Source organism: Halictus rubicundus, unplaced genomic scaffold (assembly GCF_050948215.1).
Source record: "Halictus rubicundus isolate RS-2024b unplaced genomic scaffold, iyHalRubi1_principal scaffold0027, whole genome shotgun sequence".
Classification (NCBI taxonomy): Eukaryota; Metazoa; Arthropoda; class Insecta; order Hymenoptera; family Halictidae; genus Halictus; species Halictus rubicundus.
Genome location: NW_027488568.1, coordinates 2167376 through 2186493, shown reverse-complemented (window position 1 = coordinate 2186493; position 19118 = coordinate 2167376). Strand labels below are relative to the sequence as shown.

The following is a 19118-nucleotide window of genomic DNA, read 5'->3' as shown; positions in this document are numbered from 1 at the left end:
TACGAGAAAAATTGCCCGGGAAGCAGGCATAAGTCAAAGTAGCGTAATACGAATTCTGGCCCGACATAAATTTCATCCGTTCCACATATCGCTCCATCAAGAATTGCACGGGAATGATTTTCAAAATAGAATTAACTTTTGTCAATGGGGATTGCTTCAAAATCATTCATTTTTTTCTAATGTCTTGTTTACGGACGAAGCAACGTTTACTAATCATGGCTCAATTAATCTACGGAACGCCCATTATTGGTCTGTGGATAATCCGCACTGGCTGCGAGAAATTGATCATCAAAGACAACGGAGCGTAAACGTGAGGTGTGGTATTTTGAACGACAAAGTAATTGGACCATATTTCGTTAACGGAATGATGACGGGAGAGAAATACGCTCAATTTTTGCAAGAAGATCTGCCAATTTTGTTAGAAGATGTCCCTTTACAAAATCGCTACGATATGTGGTACCAACATGACGCTTGTCCTGCTCATTATGCACGAGTAGCAAGAGAAACGTTGTATTCTCGATATCCAAACCGATGGATTGGATGAGGCGGAACAGTTTCATGGCCAGCACGTTCGCCTGATTTAAATCCACTGGATTTCTTTTTATGGGGTCTGCTAAAAGATACCGTGTACACGGATGCTCCAACAACAGTTGAAGATATGCGTCAGCGTATCATCACAGCATGTACGAATATCACGTCGGATACACTTATCAGAGTTCAACATTCCTTCAGAGCTCGTTTACAACAATGTATGGACGGAGACGGCCATCATTTCGAACATTTATAAAATACAGGTATTCTGCTTCCATATTTTAGTTTTATACGTTTTTTCTGTCCTTGACCTTGAATGACCTTGGACTAATTATAGTCACTGAATTCCTAATGAAAGGGACTATCACTGTAGGTGTTTAAAAAAGGGTGGTTCCATTTAAAAAAGTCAAGGTGACCTTGATATCTCCAAAAAATGACATAAAAACAAAATTTTTTTTGCATCGTGTCAGCCCCATTGTACCATTCAACTTTGTCCTTACCATATTTTACCTATCTTTAGAAACAACAAAGATATTTGAGGTGCTAACGTTTGGTGACCCACCCTGTATATATATATATATACATATAAGAGGCAAGGTAGATTCATTGTAAATTTCATTACCATATAGACGAATTGATATAGACCATCGAAGGAGTTGAACAGAGTCATTCAAGGGGGCCGGCATGTTGCGACGGCAACACCGAAGGTCGTACCGCACCGTTCCTCCAGGCGACAAAGGGACATACCTGAAAGGGATGTCCCATTAAAAACGTGCCAAATAGCTATAAACGACCAAGAAAATTAGTTTACGACCACCGCAATTCGACAATCCCGACCCCGACAGATGAACAGCACCATGCGACCAAACTAACGAAACGACGAACGAAAAACAGTAATAAATCACGCCATTGACGAACGAAGACAAAACCAGGAATCCCTGACAGTCTCCCACTCCCATCAACTCAAAACTCCTCCCAATGCACCCACGTCCAATTACAAAACACTATATTTTCCCACCTAAATCCAAAATCATCCAATCACGATAAAACCGAACTGACGACAGACAGGACACGACAAGACAGATTAGAAAACAAATCGAACAGGCAGACGGACGAGACGAACTCTCCGAAATAAACATATATCGCGAATCACCAAGTACCATTTAAGAAATCTCGAACCGAACAGTTATAACGCGTCTTCTATAACTCGCTTCATATATTAATGTATATATATATAAGGCGCTAAAACTCAAGGAACGTAAAGAATATATTTCACAGAAGTCATAAGGAAATACCAATCCCTAAGACCTATATCCCATAAATTCCAAATTCAAGAGAACAAGATCTATTCAAATTAAAACATTGATAAAGAAATAATGAGAAAATACCTGCAAAATTACTTTTTAACCGTTGAAAACGAAACATGAGGCCCTGGGGTGACCGAGGAACCAGTCCGTGAGGTAAAGAGCGAACCAGCACTGCATCCGTTGGCGAACCTCACCCATTTGAAAACACTGAAAATAAATAATAACATGTATCCAACGGCAGAAGGTGAAGTTTTCAAGCTACTCCACGCGGTAAGGAAAATAAATTGTAGGGACAAATTGAGAATAAATGAAGGGATCGTTTGCGGTGCAATTAAAAATTGTCTGTACCTGAAATACTTGCACTTGTGAAGACTTCATTCACCGTTGATGAACTCAATGGATACATATACAATAGTATATCATGAATAAATTACTTCCGTGAATTTGACTGCAAAGTTCAAGAACATTGACCACTTTGACTCGATGATTTCATACCTCGCTTCATATATTAATGTATATATATAAGGCGCTAAAACTCAAGGAACGTAAAGAATATATTTCACAGAAGTCAGAAAGAAATACCAATCCTTAAGACCCATATCCCATAAATTCCAAATTCAAGAAAACAAGATCTATTCAAATAAAACATTGATAAAGAAATATTGAGAAAATACCTGCAAAATTACTTCTTAAGGGGGCCGGCAGGGTTTGAAATCCATATACGTATGCATGGGTCAAACCTTTTCAAACTATCGCTTCAATATTGCAATGAGCAGTTTAGAAGTGGTCAATTGTGTTTCCTAAAAGTCCAATCTATGTCTGTATAGAGCCCAAATTGCGAATTTCTACCTCATCGTGGAGTAATTTGTAATATTCGGCAGAAAATTCGAATTCTGAAGCAAGTATGACGTCACAAGATGGCTGCCGCTGAGAGATTCTCTTAATTTCGCGAGATTTAGTGTTCGTATCGAAAAAAGGGCTCTATACAGACATAGCAAAGACATGTACAAACACGGAGGTATGCATTTTTAATTGATTACTTACTTATTTACGACGTAAAATGTCTAGAAAAAAAGGCATAGCGTAACATAGCGTGACAGTCAAGGCCAAATGCCTGCCGGCCCCCTTAACCGTTGAAAACGAAACATGAGGCCCTGGGGTGATCGAGGAACCAGTCCGTGAGGTAAAGAGCAAACCAGCACTGCATCCGTTGGCGAACCTCACCCATTTGAAAACACTGAAAATAAATAATAACATGTATCACTCAATGAATACATATATAGAAACAACTTATAGTGATCATGAATAAATAACTTCTGTGAATTTGATTGCAAAGTGAAAAAACATTGACCACTTCGACTCAATAATTTCATACCTCCCTTCATATATTAATGTATATATATATATATAGCCGAAGAGTCGATCTGGGATCTCCCCCTTTATGGGACGCCTATACCGCCCACACCTAGACCCCTTTGCAAGTGACTAGGTGAGGCGGCAACAGGACCGTGAAAAGGAATGTTCCATGCACGACAGGGGCCTTTGTCCCGCGTCGTCGCCTCCGGGTTGTCTGGCCCGTGTGTGGCGTCTCCATTCTTTAAATTAACATGTACACAGGATTTTTCGTAGTGGCCACGGTTCGTCGATGGATGGTCCCGCGAAGCAAGGCGCCCTTCGGTATCGTCGGGAGGCATGTTGGTGCCGTTAGTACGTTCCTGAAACCTGGCCATGCTCCGCGCGAGCGAAATCTATCAAAATTCGATCTAAGATCGATCCGGAAGTTCCTCGGAGAGCGCTTTCTAACCCTTCCAGCAGTCGTATTATTCGCGATAACGCCATTCTCGGCAGCCCGGTCCTTCCGATTTTCCGCTCTGTGCGAGAAAGTGACGTCGCAAATTTTGCAACGTCACAGAAGGATAACCTCAACTCTGTCCCACTCGACTGGCTATGCTTACGTCTACTGCCTCGTCTCATTGGACAAGATATAGATTGTGACGTTGCAAAAATTGCGACGTCACTTTACCGCTTCGAGCAAAAGAGCGGAAGGACCGGACTGTTGAGAATAACGTTATCGCGAATAGTACGACGGCTCGATAGGTCAGGAAGCGCTTCCCGAGGAACTTCCGGATCGATCCTAGATCGAATTTTCAGGGACTTCCTAAAGGCACCAACAAACCTCCCGACTATACCGAAGGGCGCCTCGCTTCGCGGGACCATCCATCGACGTACCATGGTCAATACGAGAAATCCGGTGCACCGGTCAATTCGGAGAATGGTGACGCCACACACAGGCCAGACAACCCGGAGGCGACGACGCGGGACGAAGGCCCCTGTCGAACAGCCGACATTTAATTTGGCGGTCCTGCCACTTGCAACGGAGCCTCGACGAGGGTGGTGTAGGCGCCCCATATCAGGGGAGATCGGAGAACTGCCCCTTTCCGCGGCCACGAAGCGTTCGCTCCTTTCCATTATTATAGATATTACATGCTAAAAATATTTTATAATCAGCCACGTATACTAATATAATTAATAAGTAATTGTACTCATGAATTTGTATTAAAAGTAAAAAATTTGTTTGCGTCAACTTACTTTCCGTCTGGCGAAAATTTGACAAGAATTTTAGAAATTTGTAATTACTACACTTTCCGCGATTCTTTCATGTTGAAACTCTACAATTGACTGTCACACTACCCATGCTTACCGTAAACAGAAGCAGAACACCAGTAAAGTCAAGTACAAACCATATTAAAAAAAACAGCATCGCGTACTCCGAATTCGACCGCGTCAACTTAAATACCGACTCGACTGTACATATTTGAAATACAACATTAAAATATTGTATGTTATGTATCTGGTTATCAAAATAAAAATATTTTATTTGCCGAAATTTTTCGTTCTATTTAAAGTAGCATTTGATTTGAAACACATTAATCTATACTGTTTGAAATAGTATTTTAAATATTTTTTCCAGCGAGTCCGCTGGATTCGCCACGATGTAGCTCATCGTGTTGTTCTTCAAAGCTGGATAGAATAGAATTTGAAATATTAGTAAATAATCCTATTTATGTTAAAGTATGCGTAGAACCCAACTATTTGCATGCATTTGAATGCAGGTATCGAATCAACAACTTATCAAAGTTACATGGTACCTGCCCCTCCACCAGTGTTTATTCTTATAATATTGACATTCAAACTGTGTGTACATTGCTTCGCAAGTGGGTATTATGACTTCCATTGGTGAAAGGTACGATATTTCAGTGTGAGACCTTATGCGCCCTTATCACATTTGCATTCAAAAGAACTACACCCATTTCGAACCAATCAGATCTATTTTAAAATTTGTTCTGCTCAAATTAATAATTTTAAATTCAAGTGAAATGGCATTGTTCCAAATTTTTTAATTCAAACCATTTGAAGCAATCAATTCAGTTTTGAACTGATCTCACCTATTGAGACGAACATACTCAAATTTGAAGTAGTTGATACCGCTTCAAAATTCAGAGCATCTCAAGTAACAACTCGCAATCAGAGGCAGTTAGGCATCTCCTTATATCTCTAATTATGGTACTCGCCTACCAAAGACGGTGCTGTAAGTTCAACTGTTCGAAGTTCTCGGGAAGTTAGAAGTGTTGGAGCTGGGCAGTTGAGTCACAATATGGATTCATAAGGAGTCATCGGTTTGGTCGAGGCTGTTCTTTATCAGGACTCGACAAATCGGCTGTCGCATCGTACGGCTAGGTTCCCGATTCGCCGCCGAATATGTCAATTCAGGATGACGGTTTCCGCAGAGATACATTGAATAATACATCCGACATTCCAGAAACGTATACAGGGAACGCACCACAATAAGGGATGTGTATTGCTGTATTGATTTGATTCCGGCCGCCAGCCGTGTTTGCACGACAGCATCTACATGTCATGGAATGAATACACGAGGACGAAAAACTCATGGAATTAATGTAGGAGGCAGACGCGGAAAGGAGAGTTCGCGACCACGGAAGACACATAAACAGGCATAAAAACGCCCAAACGAGGCCGCCGAACTCTCCTGCGAGCATGTGTGCGCGCGTCTGCGTGAGCGGCGACGGTGTTGTGACCGCCCGGACAACAAACGGTAGCGACCGCGAGAACGAGCGGCGGACGTTAGGCCATTTACCCTAACGTCCAAATCGCGTAGGAAAAGATCGAGAACGTTCGACGAAGGCGCGAATAAAAGGACGCGTCCGCGCGGCGACGGGGAGTCGCGAAAGAACGAGCACACGGTTTAGACGAACGATACGATACGACACGATCCGATACGATTTAATCACGATAACGATAAACGGCTACGAACACGAAATACGAATACGGAACACGGATTAGATCTTCTTGTATATTATTTCGGCGCGCGAACTATTTGGTGTAATCGTCTCGTTGTATTGTATTTATCGACCTACTCTTCTGACAATAAAGTGGTTAATTAAAAATACTGCTCTTACATTAATTACATATGGGATCACGGGTGAATAAATGTTGGGATTCGTTTGCAGTGTGGTTTATTAGGTAGCATAATGGTACACGGTTGGACTCTTTTCGCGTTGGACTGTTTTGTCCGCTCGTCGCCGACTGGTGTCACAATTGGTCAAGTATTTGTTATTTTCCGAAGAAGATTCACCGAAATAAGTTGTGCGGATAATTTCCACAAATCTTGAGTGAAACGGGATTATACGATTGCAAATAATGAACATATGTACCCGATGATTCCGCGACCGAGATAGAAACTGATTGAAAAGAAAACCTTGAAATTTTAAAGTTGAGGTTACTTTATGGTTCGCGTGTTCTTTCAATAATTTGATACCAGTTACTGACTTCAATGTACGTTATTTGATCAGGAGAGACCTGTATCTCAACGTACCGTCTTTTTTTTTTATAAATAGAGTGGTCAAAAAAGTGCGTTACGCACAGTCCAAAAGGGGGTAATGACGGATGGTCGGGTCACGCTTACCCACTAAAAATCATTCCACTCGCAGGACGATCAATAGACCGCCCCTCTACAAAACCGAGCCGAGATGGTCAAGAGTCCAGGGTCCCACTGCTGTGACACAGGCATTACTCCACACCTGTTCTTGGCTCATTGTATCTCAACGTGCCTGAAGACCTTCCGCTTCTGCGTTTTTCACGATCCTTTATTAAAACTCTGCAGGCCGTGTCCTTGACGGAAAAATTCGCTAATTTGACAGCATCTATAACAATCGCTGTCCAATCAGGTTTCTCTTTTGGGCCTGATTACCTCTACCATTCCTTGCACTTGAGGCGCACTTTTGCGAGAATGTTAGGTGTGACCGTGGAGGTTTCGTGATAAGAGCGGGGTTTCCCTCGGACATCGGTCGGCGCGACCCTCCGGAAACTCGGGCGTTTATAATACTAGCATTTGCTATTGAGGCTCGGAACAAAAGATTCTAAAGTACGAGACATGTATTGTCCAAACATTCTAATTGCACGGATTGGAAACGGCTTTTTCAAGAATAGCTTCACTGTCACTCGCCTCATCAAACCGACCCGACCATTTGCACACCAACTGTTTTATTGTACGTGCCGATGGCCGCTACAAAGTTAACGCTGCGCGAGCAACAGACAGCCAGGGACGGCTAGGATTTCCCGACACAAATTGCAGGATCTCGGCTTCAGTCGATGCACAAACGAATCAAAATTTCGGGACAGAAATGTATTGATCTCTCGGGAGATGACACTTATTTTGTGATGGAACTCTGTTCTGTTCCCAATTATTTTGTATACATTGAATAGCACTATACATATATGAATGATGTCCAGAGTGGCAGCTCAGAGTCATTTAGATGGTGGCTAATACAGTTATGGACGACATCAGGAGATGAACTACGCGACACGACCCATGCTGCACGTACCAGTGACAAATTCATCGTACCACTCTTGCTATTACAACAGTTCTGCCAGCAAATAGTATTAGCCGCATTTCTGGAGCACTTAGTTCGCGGTCACATGAACTAAGTGCTTCGTTGAATTTTATTTTTAACCGGGATTACATGCCCCTGACAAGCAGAGCTAATCACGGTCGAAGATTAATGTAAATGGAAGAAAAATCTTCTTTTCTCCGAAAAAGATGAATTGAATATAGCAAAAGCTAGCAAAAAGGTGTACTTTTTCGGCAAGGTGGATCTGAATTTTTACGAAACTCGATGTAAGAAATAAAAATCTAGATCGGATAACGTGCATCGTCCTGTACCAATTATTAATTATTTGCTATTCCTTTGCTATTACTAACTATTTGCATTCGTCGCAGCATTGTTAGAACATTTCATATCAAAGCTTGAATTCGAAGTTTCTGCTTACTTAATGACCTAACGTTAACTCTACTAAATTTGCTGTGGTCAGAGCCTCCAAGGGACTGTTATTATTTTTAACAAATTGTGTCTTCCGTTACCTACAGAAATTTTCAATAATGAACATAGGAACAAGAACAATGGCGTATGTGATTTACAAATTTTTCTTTGTATTGATTTTATTTTTATTACTCGCATATGATACTTACAATCTGAAAACATTAAATTTAGTGCGTCAAGCATAATCGAACATGTCGTCTACCCTAGCAAATATTTATTCTGCATTAAGTGATATAGAGTTTCATGTAAATAGTTTTGTAGCATGTCGAGTACTGATTTTAGTGGAGTTAATCGTTATTTCAGAGCAACAGGATGCTAAATGTTAAATTTTGTTAAAATTGTCTTTGAGCATATCCGAATTTCCGCACATGTACTAGCGAGAAATTAACCATCGTTTTCGCGCCACTGTAGCGATTTCAAGCTATTGTTCTACGAAACAACGTAACAAACATTGAACGTGCCAGAAATTCAGAGTATATGTTAGGAACAGTTTGGAAATCGTTGTACTGTGTTAAAAGTTACGTTACGAGGTAGTTTAACCGGTGAATACTAATTATGCAGAAGACATAGACAGAGAATAGACATAAAGTACATTTTTATTTATATGTTATATTAGTAAATTGATAATGTTGCGGATAAAATAAATCTTATACTATTGAAGACTTTATCAGCGAAGCTTTTTATGTTTTTGTGGTTAGTCCAGTCAATTTTTCATTTGAATGAATCCAGCACGAAAAGAAACAAGAACACTGCAGGAACATATAATGACATTCGACCGTCTCAAACCTTGACAGTAAAGTATGAAGGACATAGCCACGCGAAAGAGAATTTTCGACAGACACCCCTAAATATCAGCGACAAAGAAACCGGGTTGACCTTCACATCGCGCGAAGTTTACTATTTAGAAATTGATTATTAATTATTTTAAAGTAATTCATTATGTTTCCGTTGACTTGGCGTAGGCTCAGGAATACGAAACGTGTAACGTCTAGAATGACTTACAATTAGCACACCTTTGAACCGATGAGACTTTATGTACCGAACAAGCAGCCACCGATCGCCCCTTAGTAGATAATATCTGATAACTGTATCCACCCACCCCCAAAATCCAACGCATTCGTACCGATAGGAAATAGTATTTAAGCCTGTAAAACTACAATAAAGTGTCAGAGTTCTTGTGTTAGTCGAAGAAACTAAACGCTTTGTTTAATTCTAACGCCTATCCGACCGAGTATCTACGGAACGCGATCGTGAGGCGCACCCACTTCATTACAGTACGTTTTCCCCGTAGCAAGCGTTCTCCTCGTGCGACACAGTAATGTCGCAGAAGAAGGCGTCGTAGAGGGAGAGAGAGCGGGACTCCCTCTGAACGAGATGGCAAGCTGCTGCGCTGTGGAACGTCACAACAGTGCTGGTCGGTCCCCACTGCAGGGTGGGCGAAGTTATAAACCCCACCACCGCCATTGGGACCGGGGGGTGCAATGTACTGTCCTATCTCAGGGGTGGTTGCCACCACGTTTAAAAATAAAAATAAAGGAATACGAATCGTTCTGCTACTGTAGCCACAGAAACGAAGCGTATACTTCAAGTTATCCAACGCCTAAATAAATTCACTCTTGTCATTTTTATAAGGCAACACACATCAGTCACTTTTTATTCTTAATCCTACAATTATTGAAATTATAATCTTGTTTTCAACTTCACCTCTTCATGTTTATCATAAATTTATAAAGCCCACCGTCTACTATTTATACATCTACAATCTAGAACGGTTCTCTTGTTAATTACCTTACATAAAGCACTGTTGCTCCATGGAACATATTGACATACCATGAACTAATAAGAAACTGATCTAATGAAATCGATCTTGAACAAATATAGAGTAAAACAGTGATACGGGAGGATCAATATCAATCAAACTGGATCTCGAGGCTATTCGGATCATGCTTGAAGCGAGATTCCGTGGGCCAACAGGTTGTTCAATGGGGCTCCCGGTTCGAGCATGAAACAAGAAGAAAGACGAATGGTTGGCTGAAATCGAATGAGTGTCTTTTGTTTTGTCAGTAGAACGAGGAAAAGTTGAACGAATTGTAACGTGAGGCGTCGTGTCGCGTCGTGTCGACTTTCCCTCGACGGTACCGGAGCTTGTTGGGGTACTCTGGGTGGAATCACGGGCTGAACGTTAGCGGAGATCGTTACCGAAACCACTTCAGTCTTTGTAAACTACAGGGGTATCTCCATAACAGACATATTGTCGGGTCTGCCGAGCGACAGTTCTAGTAGAAGTGCTACATTCTATGTAATGTCCCGAACGTAGAGAGGGATAGCGATTTAAAGACAAAAAGGGACTGATGTTCGACGCTTCGACACTTTGCTTCTCCTTTGTTTACATTCGTCGACCTTTTCACGCCTGAGACTTGAATCGTTTATTACACGAGTAATTGTAATCGTAATTATATCGCGTTTGGTGTCATTTCGCTGGTTCGGTCGCCGAGCGTGGATACCGCTTGACTGATATCAAGGGGGATTCCCCAGTAGTGGGGACGAAAATGTTGACAGTCATGGTACTGATCTTTGCGACAGTTATGGAGATAATAATCTGCATTGTAACAATGAAGTCGGGTCCATAACTATTCAAAGGGTATAGCCGGATAAGATGGTAAAAAATGCCCTTAGACTGAATGGGCCACTGATAGGGCGTCAAGAAATAGTGCGTTCGCATAAAGAATCCTGACAATTGCGAAGCAACGGGGAAAGACACGCCGAATAATTTCAATCAACCTGCGGGAACCACGTCACGGTAAATGCGAAATTCGTAATGCGTCGCATATGACTCAGAAATCGTGATCGAGACGGATCGACACGCAATTTCAATCCCCTGCTAATATTTTTGCATTCCTGAAATTGGAATCTGTGCTAATGTGTACGACTCCATTTCAAGGAAACTGTTCGTACCACAGAAAAATTGTCAAGACGTTCTGTTTTTTCAGTGAACAATTTAGCTACTCAACAAAGTTTTTCAAAATAAACCGACCACTCTTTCTTAAACTTCTGAAATTGTGATCTGTGGTCGAACGGAGGACATTACTCGAAGTAAATAGTGGAAACAATTCATTCTACACGAAAATTGTACAGATAAATATTGTTCAATGTTCAATTTAACCCTTTGAGTGTTCTCAAATATCGATTTGTTTAAATAGTTCGTGCATTAATACTAAAACTAGATGCCGTGTAAAAACGACGGATTAAATGATTTTTAATCTACGATCGCTGACGAGACTGTGCAAACGCATTCACGGAATAATGGTACTAGAATAATGATGCAAAATAAAACACTTGAGTTGCACAAGAACGTGCTGGGAAAACAAGGAATTTATTTATCCGAGGAAGTACCTCGGAACGATCAAGTAAGAAGAAATACGACCCAGATTTTCTCTGTCTAGAAATTTTCCAATGAGAAATGAAAATTTCGTGTTCATGACAAATATTTACCAAATGCAGTTGTTAAATATTCAAGACAGGCCCGAGTAAAGAAAAATAATAAAAAGTAACACTGAGATTTTTCTCTACGAAAAAAAAATAAAAAAAAATAATTGCAATTTTTTCAAAAAATTTGTGTTACTTCAGGACATTAATTCTTCTGATATCTTAAAAACATTAAGGTCGTTTAATCCAATTTTTAAAAAGTAGTCTTTTTAGAAGTGTCCGAATATTACGGTGACAGATTGTATGTCTTTGGTCGTTACAGTTTTATACATTACACGACGCTGTAATACTGGTACAACACTATCATCGAATAGGGAGTGGAAACGGAATCACCAGGTAGCAGTGCAACGCACGTATGCATCTTTCGCCCCAACAGATTTCATTAAGTTCTCGAACTCCTCCGATCGAATCGTTTGCATCCCGGCTGAATGGAAAACGATACCGCTCGAGAATGTGGCTGAAAAAACGCAGTATGCACAGTTTGTTACGAGGGAGCCTTAGGTATGTGTCGACCGTGGCCACATTCTTTGCAGGAAAAATCTGACCTAAAGGATACACAAAACGAAGAAATTGAATATATTGACGTGGAGGTGTTCTTTTAACTAAAATCTTCCTAGAAGCACCTTTTTGCACTCAAGCCGGTACTTCTCGTGATATTTTTACCGTTTTCCATATAGTGTACAAAATATACTATTCTAAAAATATTTTCAGTTGTTCAGGGTAATTGTTTAAGGACTCTTCTATTTCATAATGCACCTCTAAACATTCCTCGAGCCCGACTCGTTGATAAATCAAGTTGTGGCAGAACTTGTACCGTTCGCCCTTTGTCCCCCACTCACACTCTGCGTCTTTTCTGCGTCGATTATTGAGGAACAGCAACAGGTGCGTCTAGGCAGCTCTGCTCTAAAGCCAGATCAAAATATTATTGCAATAAACGATTCATTTTATTTCAAATCGTTTGCATACTTCGAGAATAAAGCATTTTTTATTATTTCGATAAATCCACGTTCGCGAAAGCTCAGAGCATTTGATTTGAACAATAAAGCAATTCACTCATTGAACCTTCACTTCTCTTTCAAAATACTATTTTATTTAAACTGTGTAATAACGATCGTGTTACGAATGTTGAAAATAATATTGCTTTATTTGCTATCCATTTGTTTTATTTGATTTTCCGTCAATGAATTCACAGAGACGTTCGCTGAAATTGTCGCGCGTGTGAGGCAATCAGGATTTCATTTGTGCAAAAAGAAAAATCAAATTAATTTTGCACACCTAGTCATTCGATATTATAATGCATCGTACGATTCAGAGAGAAATTCTTCACGCTTCTGTAACCGTATGTTTCTCACATTTCGTAAGAAGACGTCTTCCGTTTAACAAATTGTAACAGATTAAAAGATGTTGCTAAAACGAACGTCAATATCGAGCGCGTTAATTAAGTATTCTTTCCATCGCATTGTTGTCTCACCACCCAGATAGCACACAGACGTCTTAAAGACGTCTTGAAAGTCCTACGAACGTCTCCCGAACGTCTCTAGAACGTCTCTAGAACGTCTTTGTTACAAAACTGTACGACTGTAAGACGTCTTTTAGACATCTTTTAGACGTCTTAGAGATGTTCATAAATGTTAATTAAAATAAAATAAATTTTAATGAATAAAGCAATATTGTATTGTTATTGTTAATATTTATTATAACATTCAAAGTAGACATTAAAATTAAAATTAAAATTAAACATTTTTACGTCCTGCGGTCGATCGCGCGAATCACGAGGTCGCGGACAGGACGCCAATAATAATAGTTCAGCTTTTGAGTCCACACGGCGAGTATAACCGTGTCTGCCTCGGGACACGAGACTTTCGGACCCGCGTAATATTTGGCCGACACTCGGCGGACCAAACCCCTTCGGCTGACTCTCACCGGGCTAGTCTCCTTCGGACGATGCTCGCTGGTCGTGTTGCTCAAGCTCGGTGTTGCGGACGCTGGTCGTCCCGTGGAAGAGGCTCCTCTGGGTGCTCGGCGGGCTGAGACTGGGCCCTCTCTCGGCTACGGTCGACAGGAGCCAGCGTGATCCGGGCGGGCGGCCTCCAGGGGATCTGCTCTCGTTGACCGGTCACGACGCGCACTTTCCCGGAAAAATTAGTTAGGCGGGCGATCGTCAGGGCCCCTTCCGCGCCCAGCAACCGCACGAACTGGTCCTGACCTGCCGCTGCTAGGCCGTACTCACGGGCGAGCTTCCGCAGCTGATATTTCCGGCCAGCGCGACGAGGCATGTGATTTCTCAATAGAACAATGTACGCGAACTAAAACAACTACGAAATCAATGGAAAAATCTGGTTCTCGAAGGCGTACCGGGCCACTGGTGGGCTACGAGGGTACGAATAAGAACACAGATTCAGTTCAATAAACAATCTGTTTTCTCGGAGGGTGTACCGAGCCACTGATAGGCTGCAGACGTACGGAAGAGAACACAGATTTAATACGGATATCGGAAATGACAATTGGCGAAATCAGATACGACGTATGGTGGGGATTTGATTAAATCGAGACGTGGTTAATATAATGATTATTTAATATAACGAAACTGTGTATATATACACCTTGCACTTATGGTTTAATTATAGTACGCGAAAGAAATTGCAAAGCTTGAAATAAGACGTGGAATGGGAAGGCGGAAGAGCTTCAAGAGACGTCGTCTTGCGGTGGAGTTCAGGACAGAACGAACTAATCAATTAATTATGGGCCACACTCGGCTCCTTCGGTTCGGAGTGGGTCAGTGGAGCGGGGGTGAGTCTGGGCATGAATGAATGGTGGAGTAGGAGGCATTAACGCTCGGAGTGGGGATCGCTGGACGCGATGACGTACTATCGATCGTCGTCGCGCGGTTTAGGGTGAGGTGTTTAGCGGGAAGGTGCGTGTGATGGTAAGGTGGATTGGTAACTCAACTATCGGATTGTTCTTATGTTCTATCGTGTTTGTGTTACAATGGTTGTGTACTTAGCGGCTATGAGTATAGAACAATATAATACAAAACAATATGATGACTTAAAACTACGCACACGTCGCGTGACGTCACAATTACTTTTTTAAAAACATGATTTCTGGGAAATAACTGTTGGGGTCACCCGCATGCCCAGCCGAGCGCGGCCGAACGTGCACGAGCTGGCGCGGCGGGAAAAACAAGTTCGCATCTCGTGAAGATGTTTGTCTTGTGTTTGCTATCGATCGTTTACCTTTCGTGTTATGCTATGGAGTGCATATCGTTATGAATAAATGTAGTTTACACTACGCGTACCAAGTGTCTCCCCGAATACCCCGGAACATCTCAACCTCAACAATAACATCAATCATTCTCAACCAAGTAATTTATTAAAGGGTTCGAAGGATATTTTTCCAGAATACAAAATTCCGTGCGATTCCCGCACTCGGTTGAAAACTAAACGATCATCAAATATTGTGTCCGCTATAAATGAGCATCTATTAAACTTGTAACAAACTGAAATAGGTATATTTCTTGAAATCAAAGAAACTTTAACAATTCGATTAATTTTCAATATCGATAGTGTTCCAGTTTCAAAAAATTCGAACAAGCAATTTAGGGCAATTTTATGCAAACTCGTATTAAACAGTTATATCGTGTCTCTGTTATAATTAGGTATAAGGATATGGCAGTGGATGTGAATGTACAACAACGTAGTCTTACTTTTAAGTATGTTTATAGTAGGAAGGTCCTAGAGCGACTGATCAGGTCAACGCGTGTGCGCTGTTCAGACGCGTGTCAGTATTATGTTTATAATTGTATAGATGTCGTTAGACAGGTATTACATTGATTTCTACCTTATCGATAGCTTACAGTTACAAGTATATATGTGTATATATAAACACTTCCTCTTAACTGTAAGTTCTTGTGATTATTGCAGAGGAAACACTTGTTTACTTTTTTCTTCTTTTAACAACAATACTTATCCTAAACTATACTTATATAAACAACAGTTATATCGTACATACTAGATTATTTTTACATTGTTCGAATTTTACATTACTTAGCTGTTTTGTTAGTAAGTCTGCAAGTTGCTTGTTAGTAGGACAATATTCTAGCGTATTCAGTACATCATTAATTTCATTGTGTTCTGTCCTAATTATTGCTCTTGAGGTTTTACTTTCGTTAATTGGCTCCTCTTCAGTTTCGCTGGTATTTTTGAATATTACGTCTCTTACAATTATTATTCTTTTTTTATATTCGTCCCATAGGCGGTATCCATTGGTGGAATATCCTACCATAGTATATTTTTTACTTCTTTCGTCTAATTTCTTTAAATATCCCAGTTCTTTTGCGTGGGCGTCACAGCCAAAGATTTGTAAATTAGTAAGATCAGGTTTTTTCTTTATCCAATTTTCTGCTTGCGTTTTATCGCTTGTAGTTGTAGGACTTCTATTTATTAGATATATTGCCGTTCGAACTGCTTCACCCCACATTACTTTATTTATTTTTGAATCTAACGATAGAGCTTTTTCTAAAATAGTACGATTCAGCCTTTCTGCTTTACCGTTTAGCTGCGGCGAATACGGTACTGTAAAGTCTAAGATTGTTCCATTATTTTTGCACCAATCCTGTAATTCTTTGTTGGCGTATTCTCTGCCATTATCGCACCTTAGTTTTACTACTTTCCTCTCCCATTTTGCTTGACACTGTTTTAAGTATGATTTTACTATTTCGGTTACCTCGTGTTTACCCCTTATGGGAAAAACGGCAGCAAAGTGAGTAAAGTCGTCGAGAAAAGTTATAAAGTATTTCATCCCATCCCAAGTGGTGGGTTCTATGGGACCACATACGTCTGTATGGATAATTTCCAAAGGTTTCGACGCTCTATCTCTCTCTCCGTTAAATGGATTGCGTGTTTGCTTAGCCTTTATGCATATATCGCAAATTTCCGGATTATTATTGAATTTAGATATTGAATTCATACCTTCGCTTATATTTATTAGTTTTTGCATGTTTGCGAAGCTGAGGTGTCCTAATTTTCGGTGCCATTGTATGGTGTCTCTGTTTGTTGTCAACAGACTTTCCAAGGTGTTTGTTTTTTTCATGTCTATGACGTACAGCCCGTTCTGACTTCGTGATCCTTCAAGGAATTTGAAGTGATCCCTCTGGAATTAATATTACATTTTTTAATATACAGTTCTCAGTTACGACTTCACCTATGCATTTACCTTCCATTTTTACGGACTTTTTTGCGGTAGAAATGTCGTTATTAACGATTTTTACGTTTGTTAGCTGATTAATATCGTTAATCGTATGATTTGAAGCTCCTGAGTCGATTACCCATCCATTCGTTTTTATATTATTATTAACAAAGAAACATACATTTTCATCAGTATATCTACCTGTTGCTGCAGTTTTATTTTTCCTAAAATAACAATCTCTCTCAGCGTGGTTGGTTTTTTTACAGATACTGCACCTCTGATTATTTCTTGAGTGATTTCCCGTATTTGTTTTAGGTTTTTCCTCGATTCTGTCTTTGAAATAATTACGTTCTGCTGATTTTTGCCTACAATACTTTGCTATATGATTAAGACCATTACATTTGTAGCATTTTTTAATTGACGACTTGAAGGCCAGATTTTCTTGCGCGGTTTCCTCTAATTTTAACCGGTTTTCCTCAAGTTGCAATCTAGCTATAAGATTACTTAACGTTTTTTCTGCTAATGGCGTGGAATCCCAAGCACTAGCGAAATGTACGTATTGAGCAGGTAACGTGGCTAGTATTTTTGTGATTAGCATTGTGTCATCTATCGTTTGATTTAATGAATCTAATCTACAAGGCAGATTTTCAAGGGTGCTCACGTGTGTTGCTATATCACTCCCTTTTACGAAAGAATAGTTGAAAAATTCTTGTAGCAGTGCACACTTCTTTTGTTCGGTATCCTTCCCGTATATCGATGTTAATTTATCAAGCATCTCTCTTGAAGTTTTACAATTTAGGAGATGCATTAGCATTTTTCTATCAATCGACAAGATTATTGCCTTTTGCACTTTTGTGTCAAGAAGTTCCCATTCCTGCCTTTTGGCTTCTGACCAACTTGAGTCAGGTACGTTCTTTCCGGTAATTATGTCTTCCATATTTTAGTTTTATACGTTTTTTCTGTCCTTGACCTTGAATGACCTTGGACTAATTATAGTCACTGAATTCCTAATGAAAGGGACTATCATTGTAGGTGTTTAAAAAAGGGTGGTTCCATTTAAAAAAGTCAAGGTGACCTTGATATCTCCAAAAAAATGACATTGGTGACTCACCCTGTATATTCTGAATTGAAATAATTACAAGTGTTGTTGTTTGTGTCGCGAATGAATGTAGTAAGTGTAAAATTGGAGAAATTGTTACCTACGACGCACGGTTTTGACGCACTGGCAATGCGGGGTCAGAGAGCGATTGTTGAATGCCAAATAGAATATATACCGAACTAACGCAATCTATAAGGTTACGTTTTGATTCGAAAGGGACTTTAACCCGATCTCACTAGAATTGACTCTTATGCGTGTAACGCGACATGACTGCACGATTACTGAACCGCTACTGCACCAAAAAGAATGAAAATGAACGGGTTTATATACCTTGAAAATGAAAGGGTACCGTGTTTAAGATTTAATGTCACGTAGGGTCACGGTCACATTTTTTTGTCACTTCTAATGAAAAGCAATATTGCACGTAGAAACCGACAGCGAAGCTCGAGAGCTAGTTATCTTCACGATGGAATTTTATCTTCGTCTCTTCCTCATTTTCTGTTCTACATTACCCCCGGTTTTGCTGGTAGCTTTCACGTTCGTGTCGTCACCACCCTCGCTTCTCTTCGCTATTGCGTCAGAGCAACAAGTTTTAGCCGCGAATTATTTAATTTAATTTAACCGACCGCGAAATATCAAAAATCGTTATATCCATCCCGTATGCTGATTTATTATAATTCTGCCCGCTGTGATTTCTCCCCCCCCCCCCCCCATCGCTTGGCTGCTTCGATTATGCAATTAATAAATAATATAAATCTGTTTGTACGTAGAAACGTTAAACAACAGTATCTGCTTTGTATTTTCCACATTTTGTCACAGGCGAGGTGAAGTATTCTCACTTTTGATAGTACACATAACACAATTTTTTCCATCCACAAGTATCAAGGGAAACAGTTTCTCGGAAAATAAAACACCGCCCACGGAAAGAGCAAATTCTTTCGCGCGACACAGGTACGCTCGGTTTTCTAGTCTTTTACATAAATCTCTGTCGCGGTGTGCACCAGCCACGTGCTCTCAGAAAATACGACTCTTTTCGTCAGTCGTCAGTAACAATATGTCCACCCTCCTTTTTTATGTATTAACTCAAAAACATGATTGTTCATACTGTTA

The 19118-nt window shown here is 40.4% G+C and overlaps 1 long non-coding RNA gene across 1 annotated transcript in view; it reads right to left on the bottom strand.

The window, feature by feature from the left end:
• Positions 1-2971: 2971 nt before the first annotated feature.
• LOC143363186 (uncharacterized) overlaps positions 2972-19118 on the bottom strand; it is a 290698-nt gene continuing 274551 nt past the window's right edge. Inside the window, exon 3 of the long non-coding RNA XR_013083765.1 lies at positions 2972-3075. This is a non-coding gene — a long non-coding RNA (uncharacterized LOC143363186). The remainder of the gene's footprint in view (positions 3076-19118) is intronic.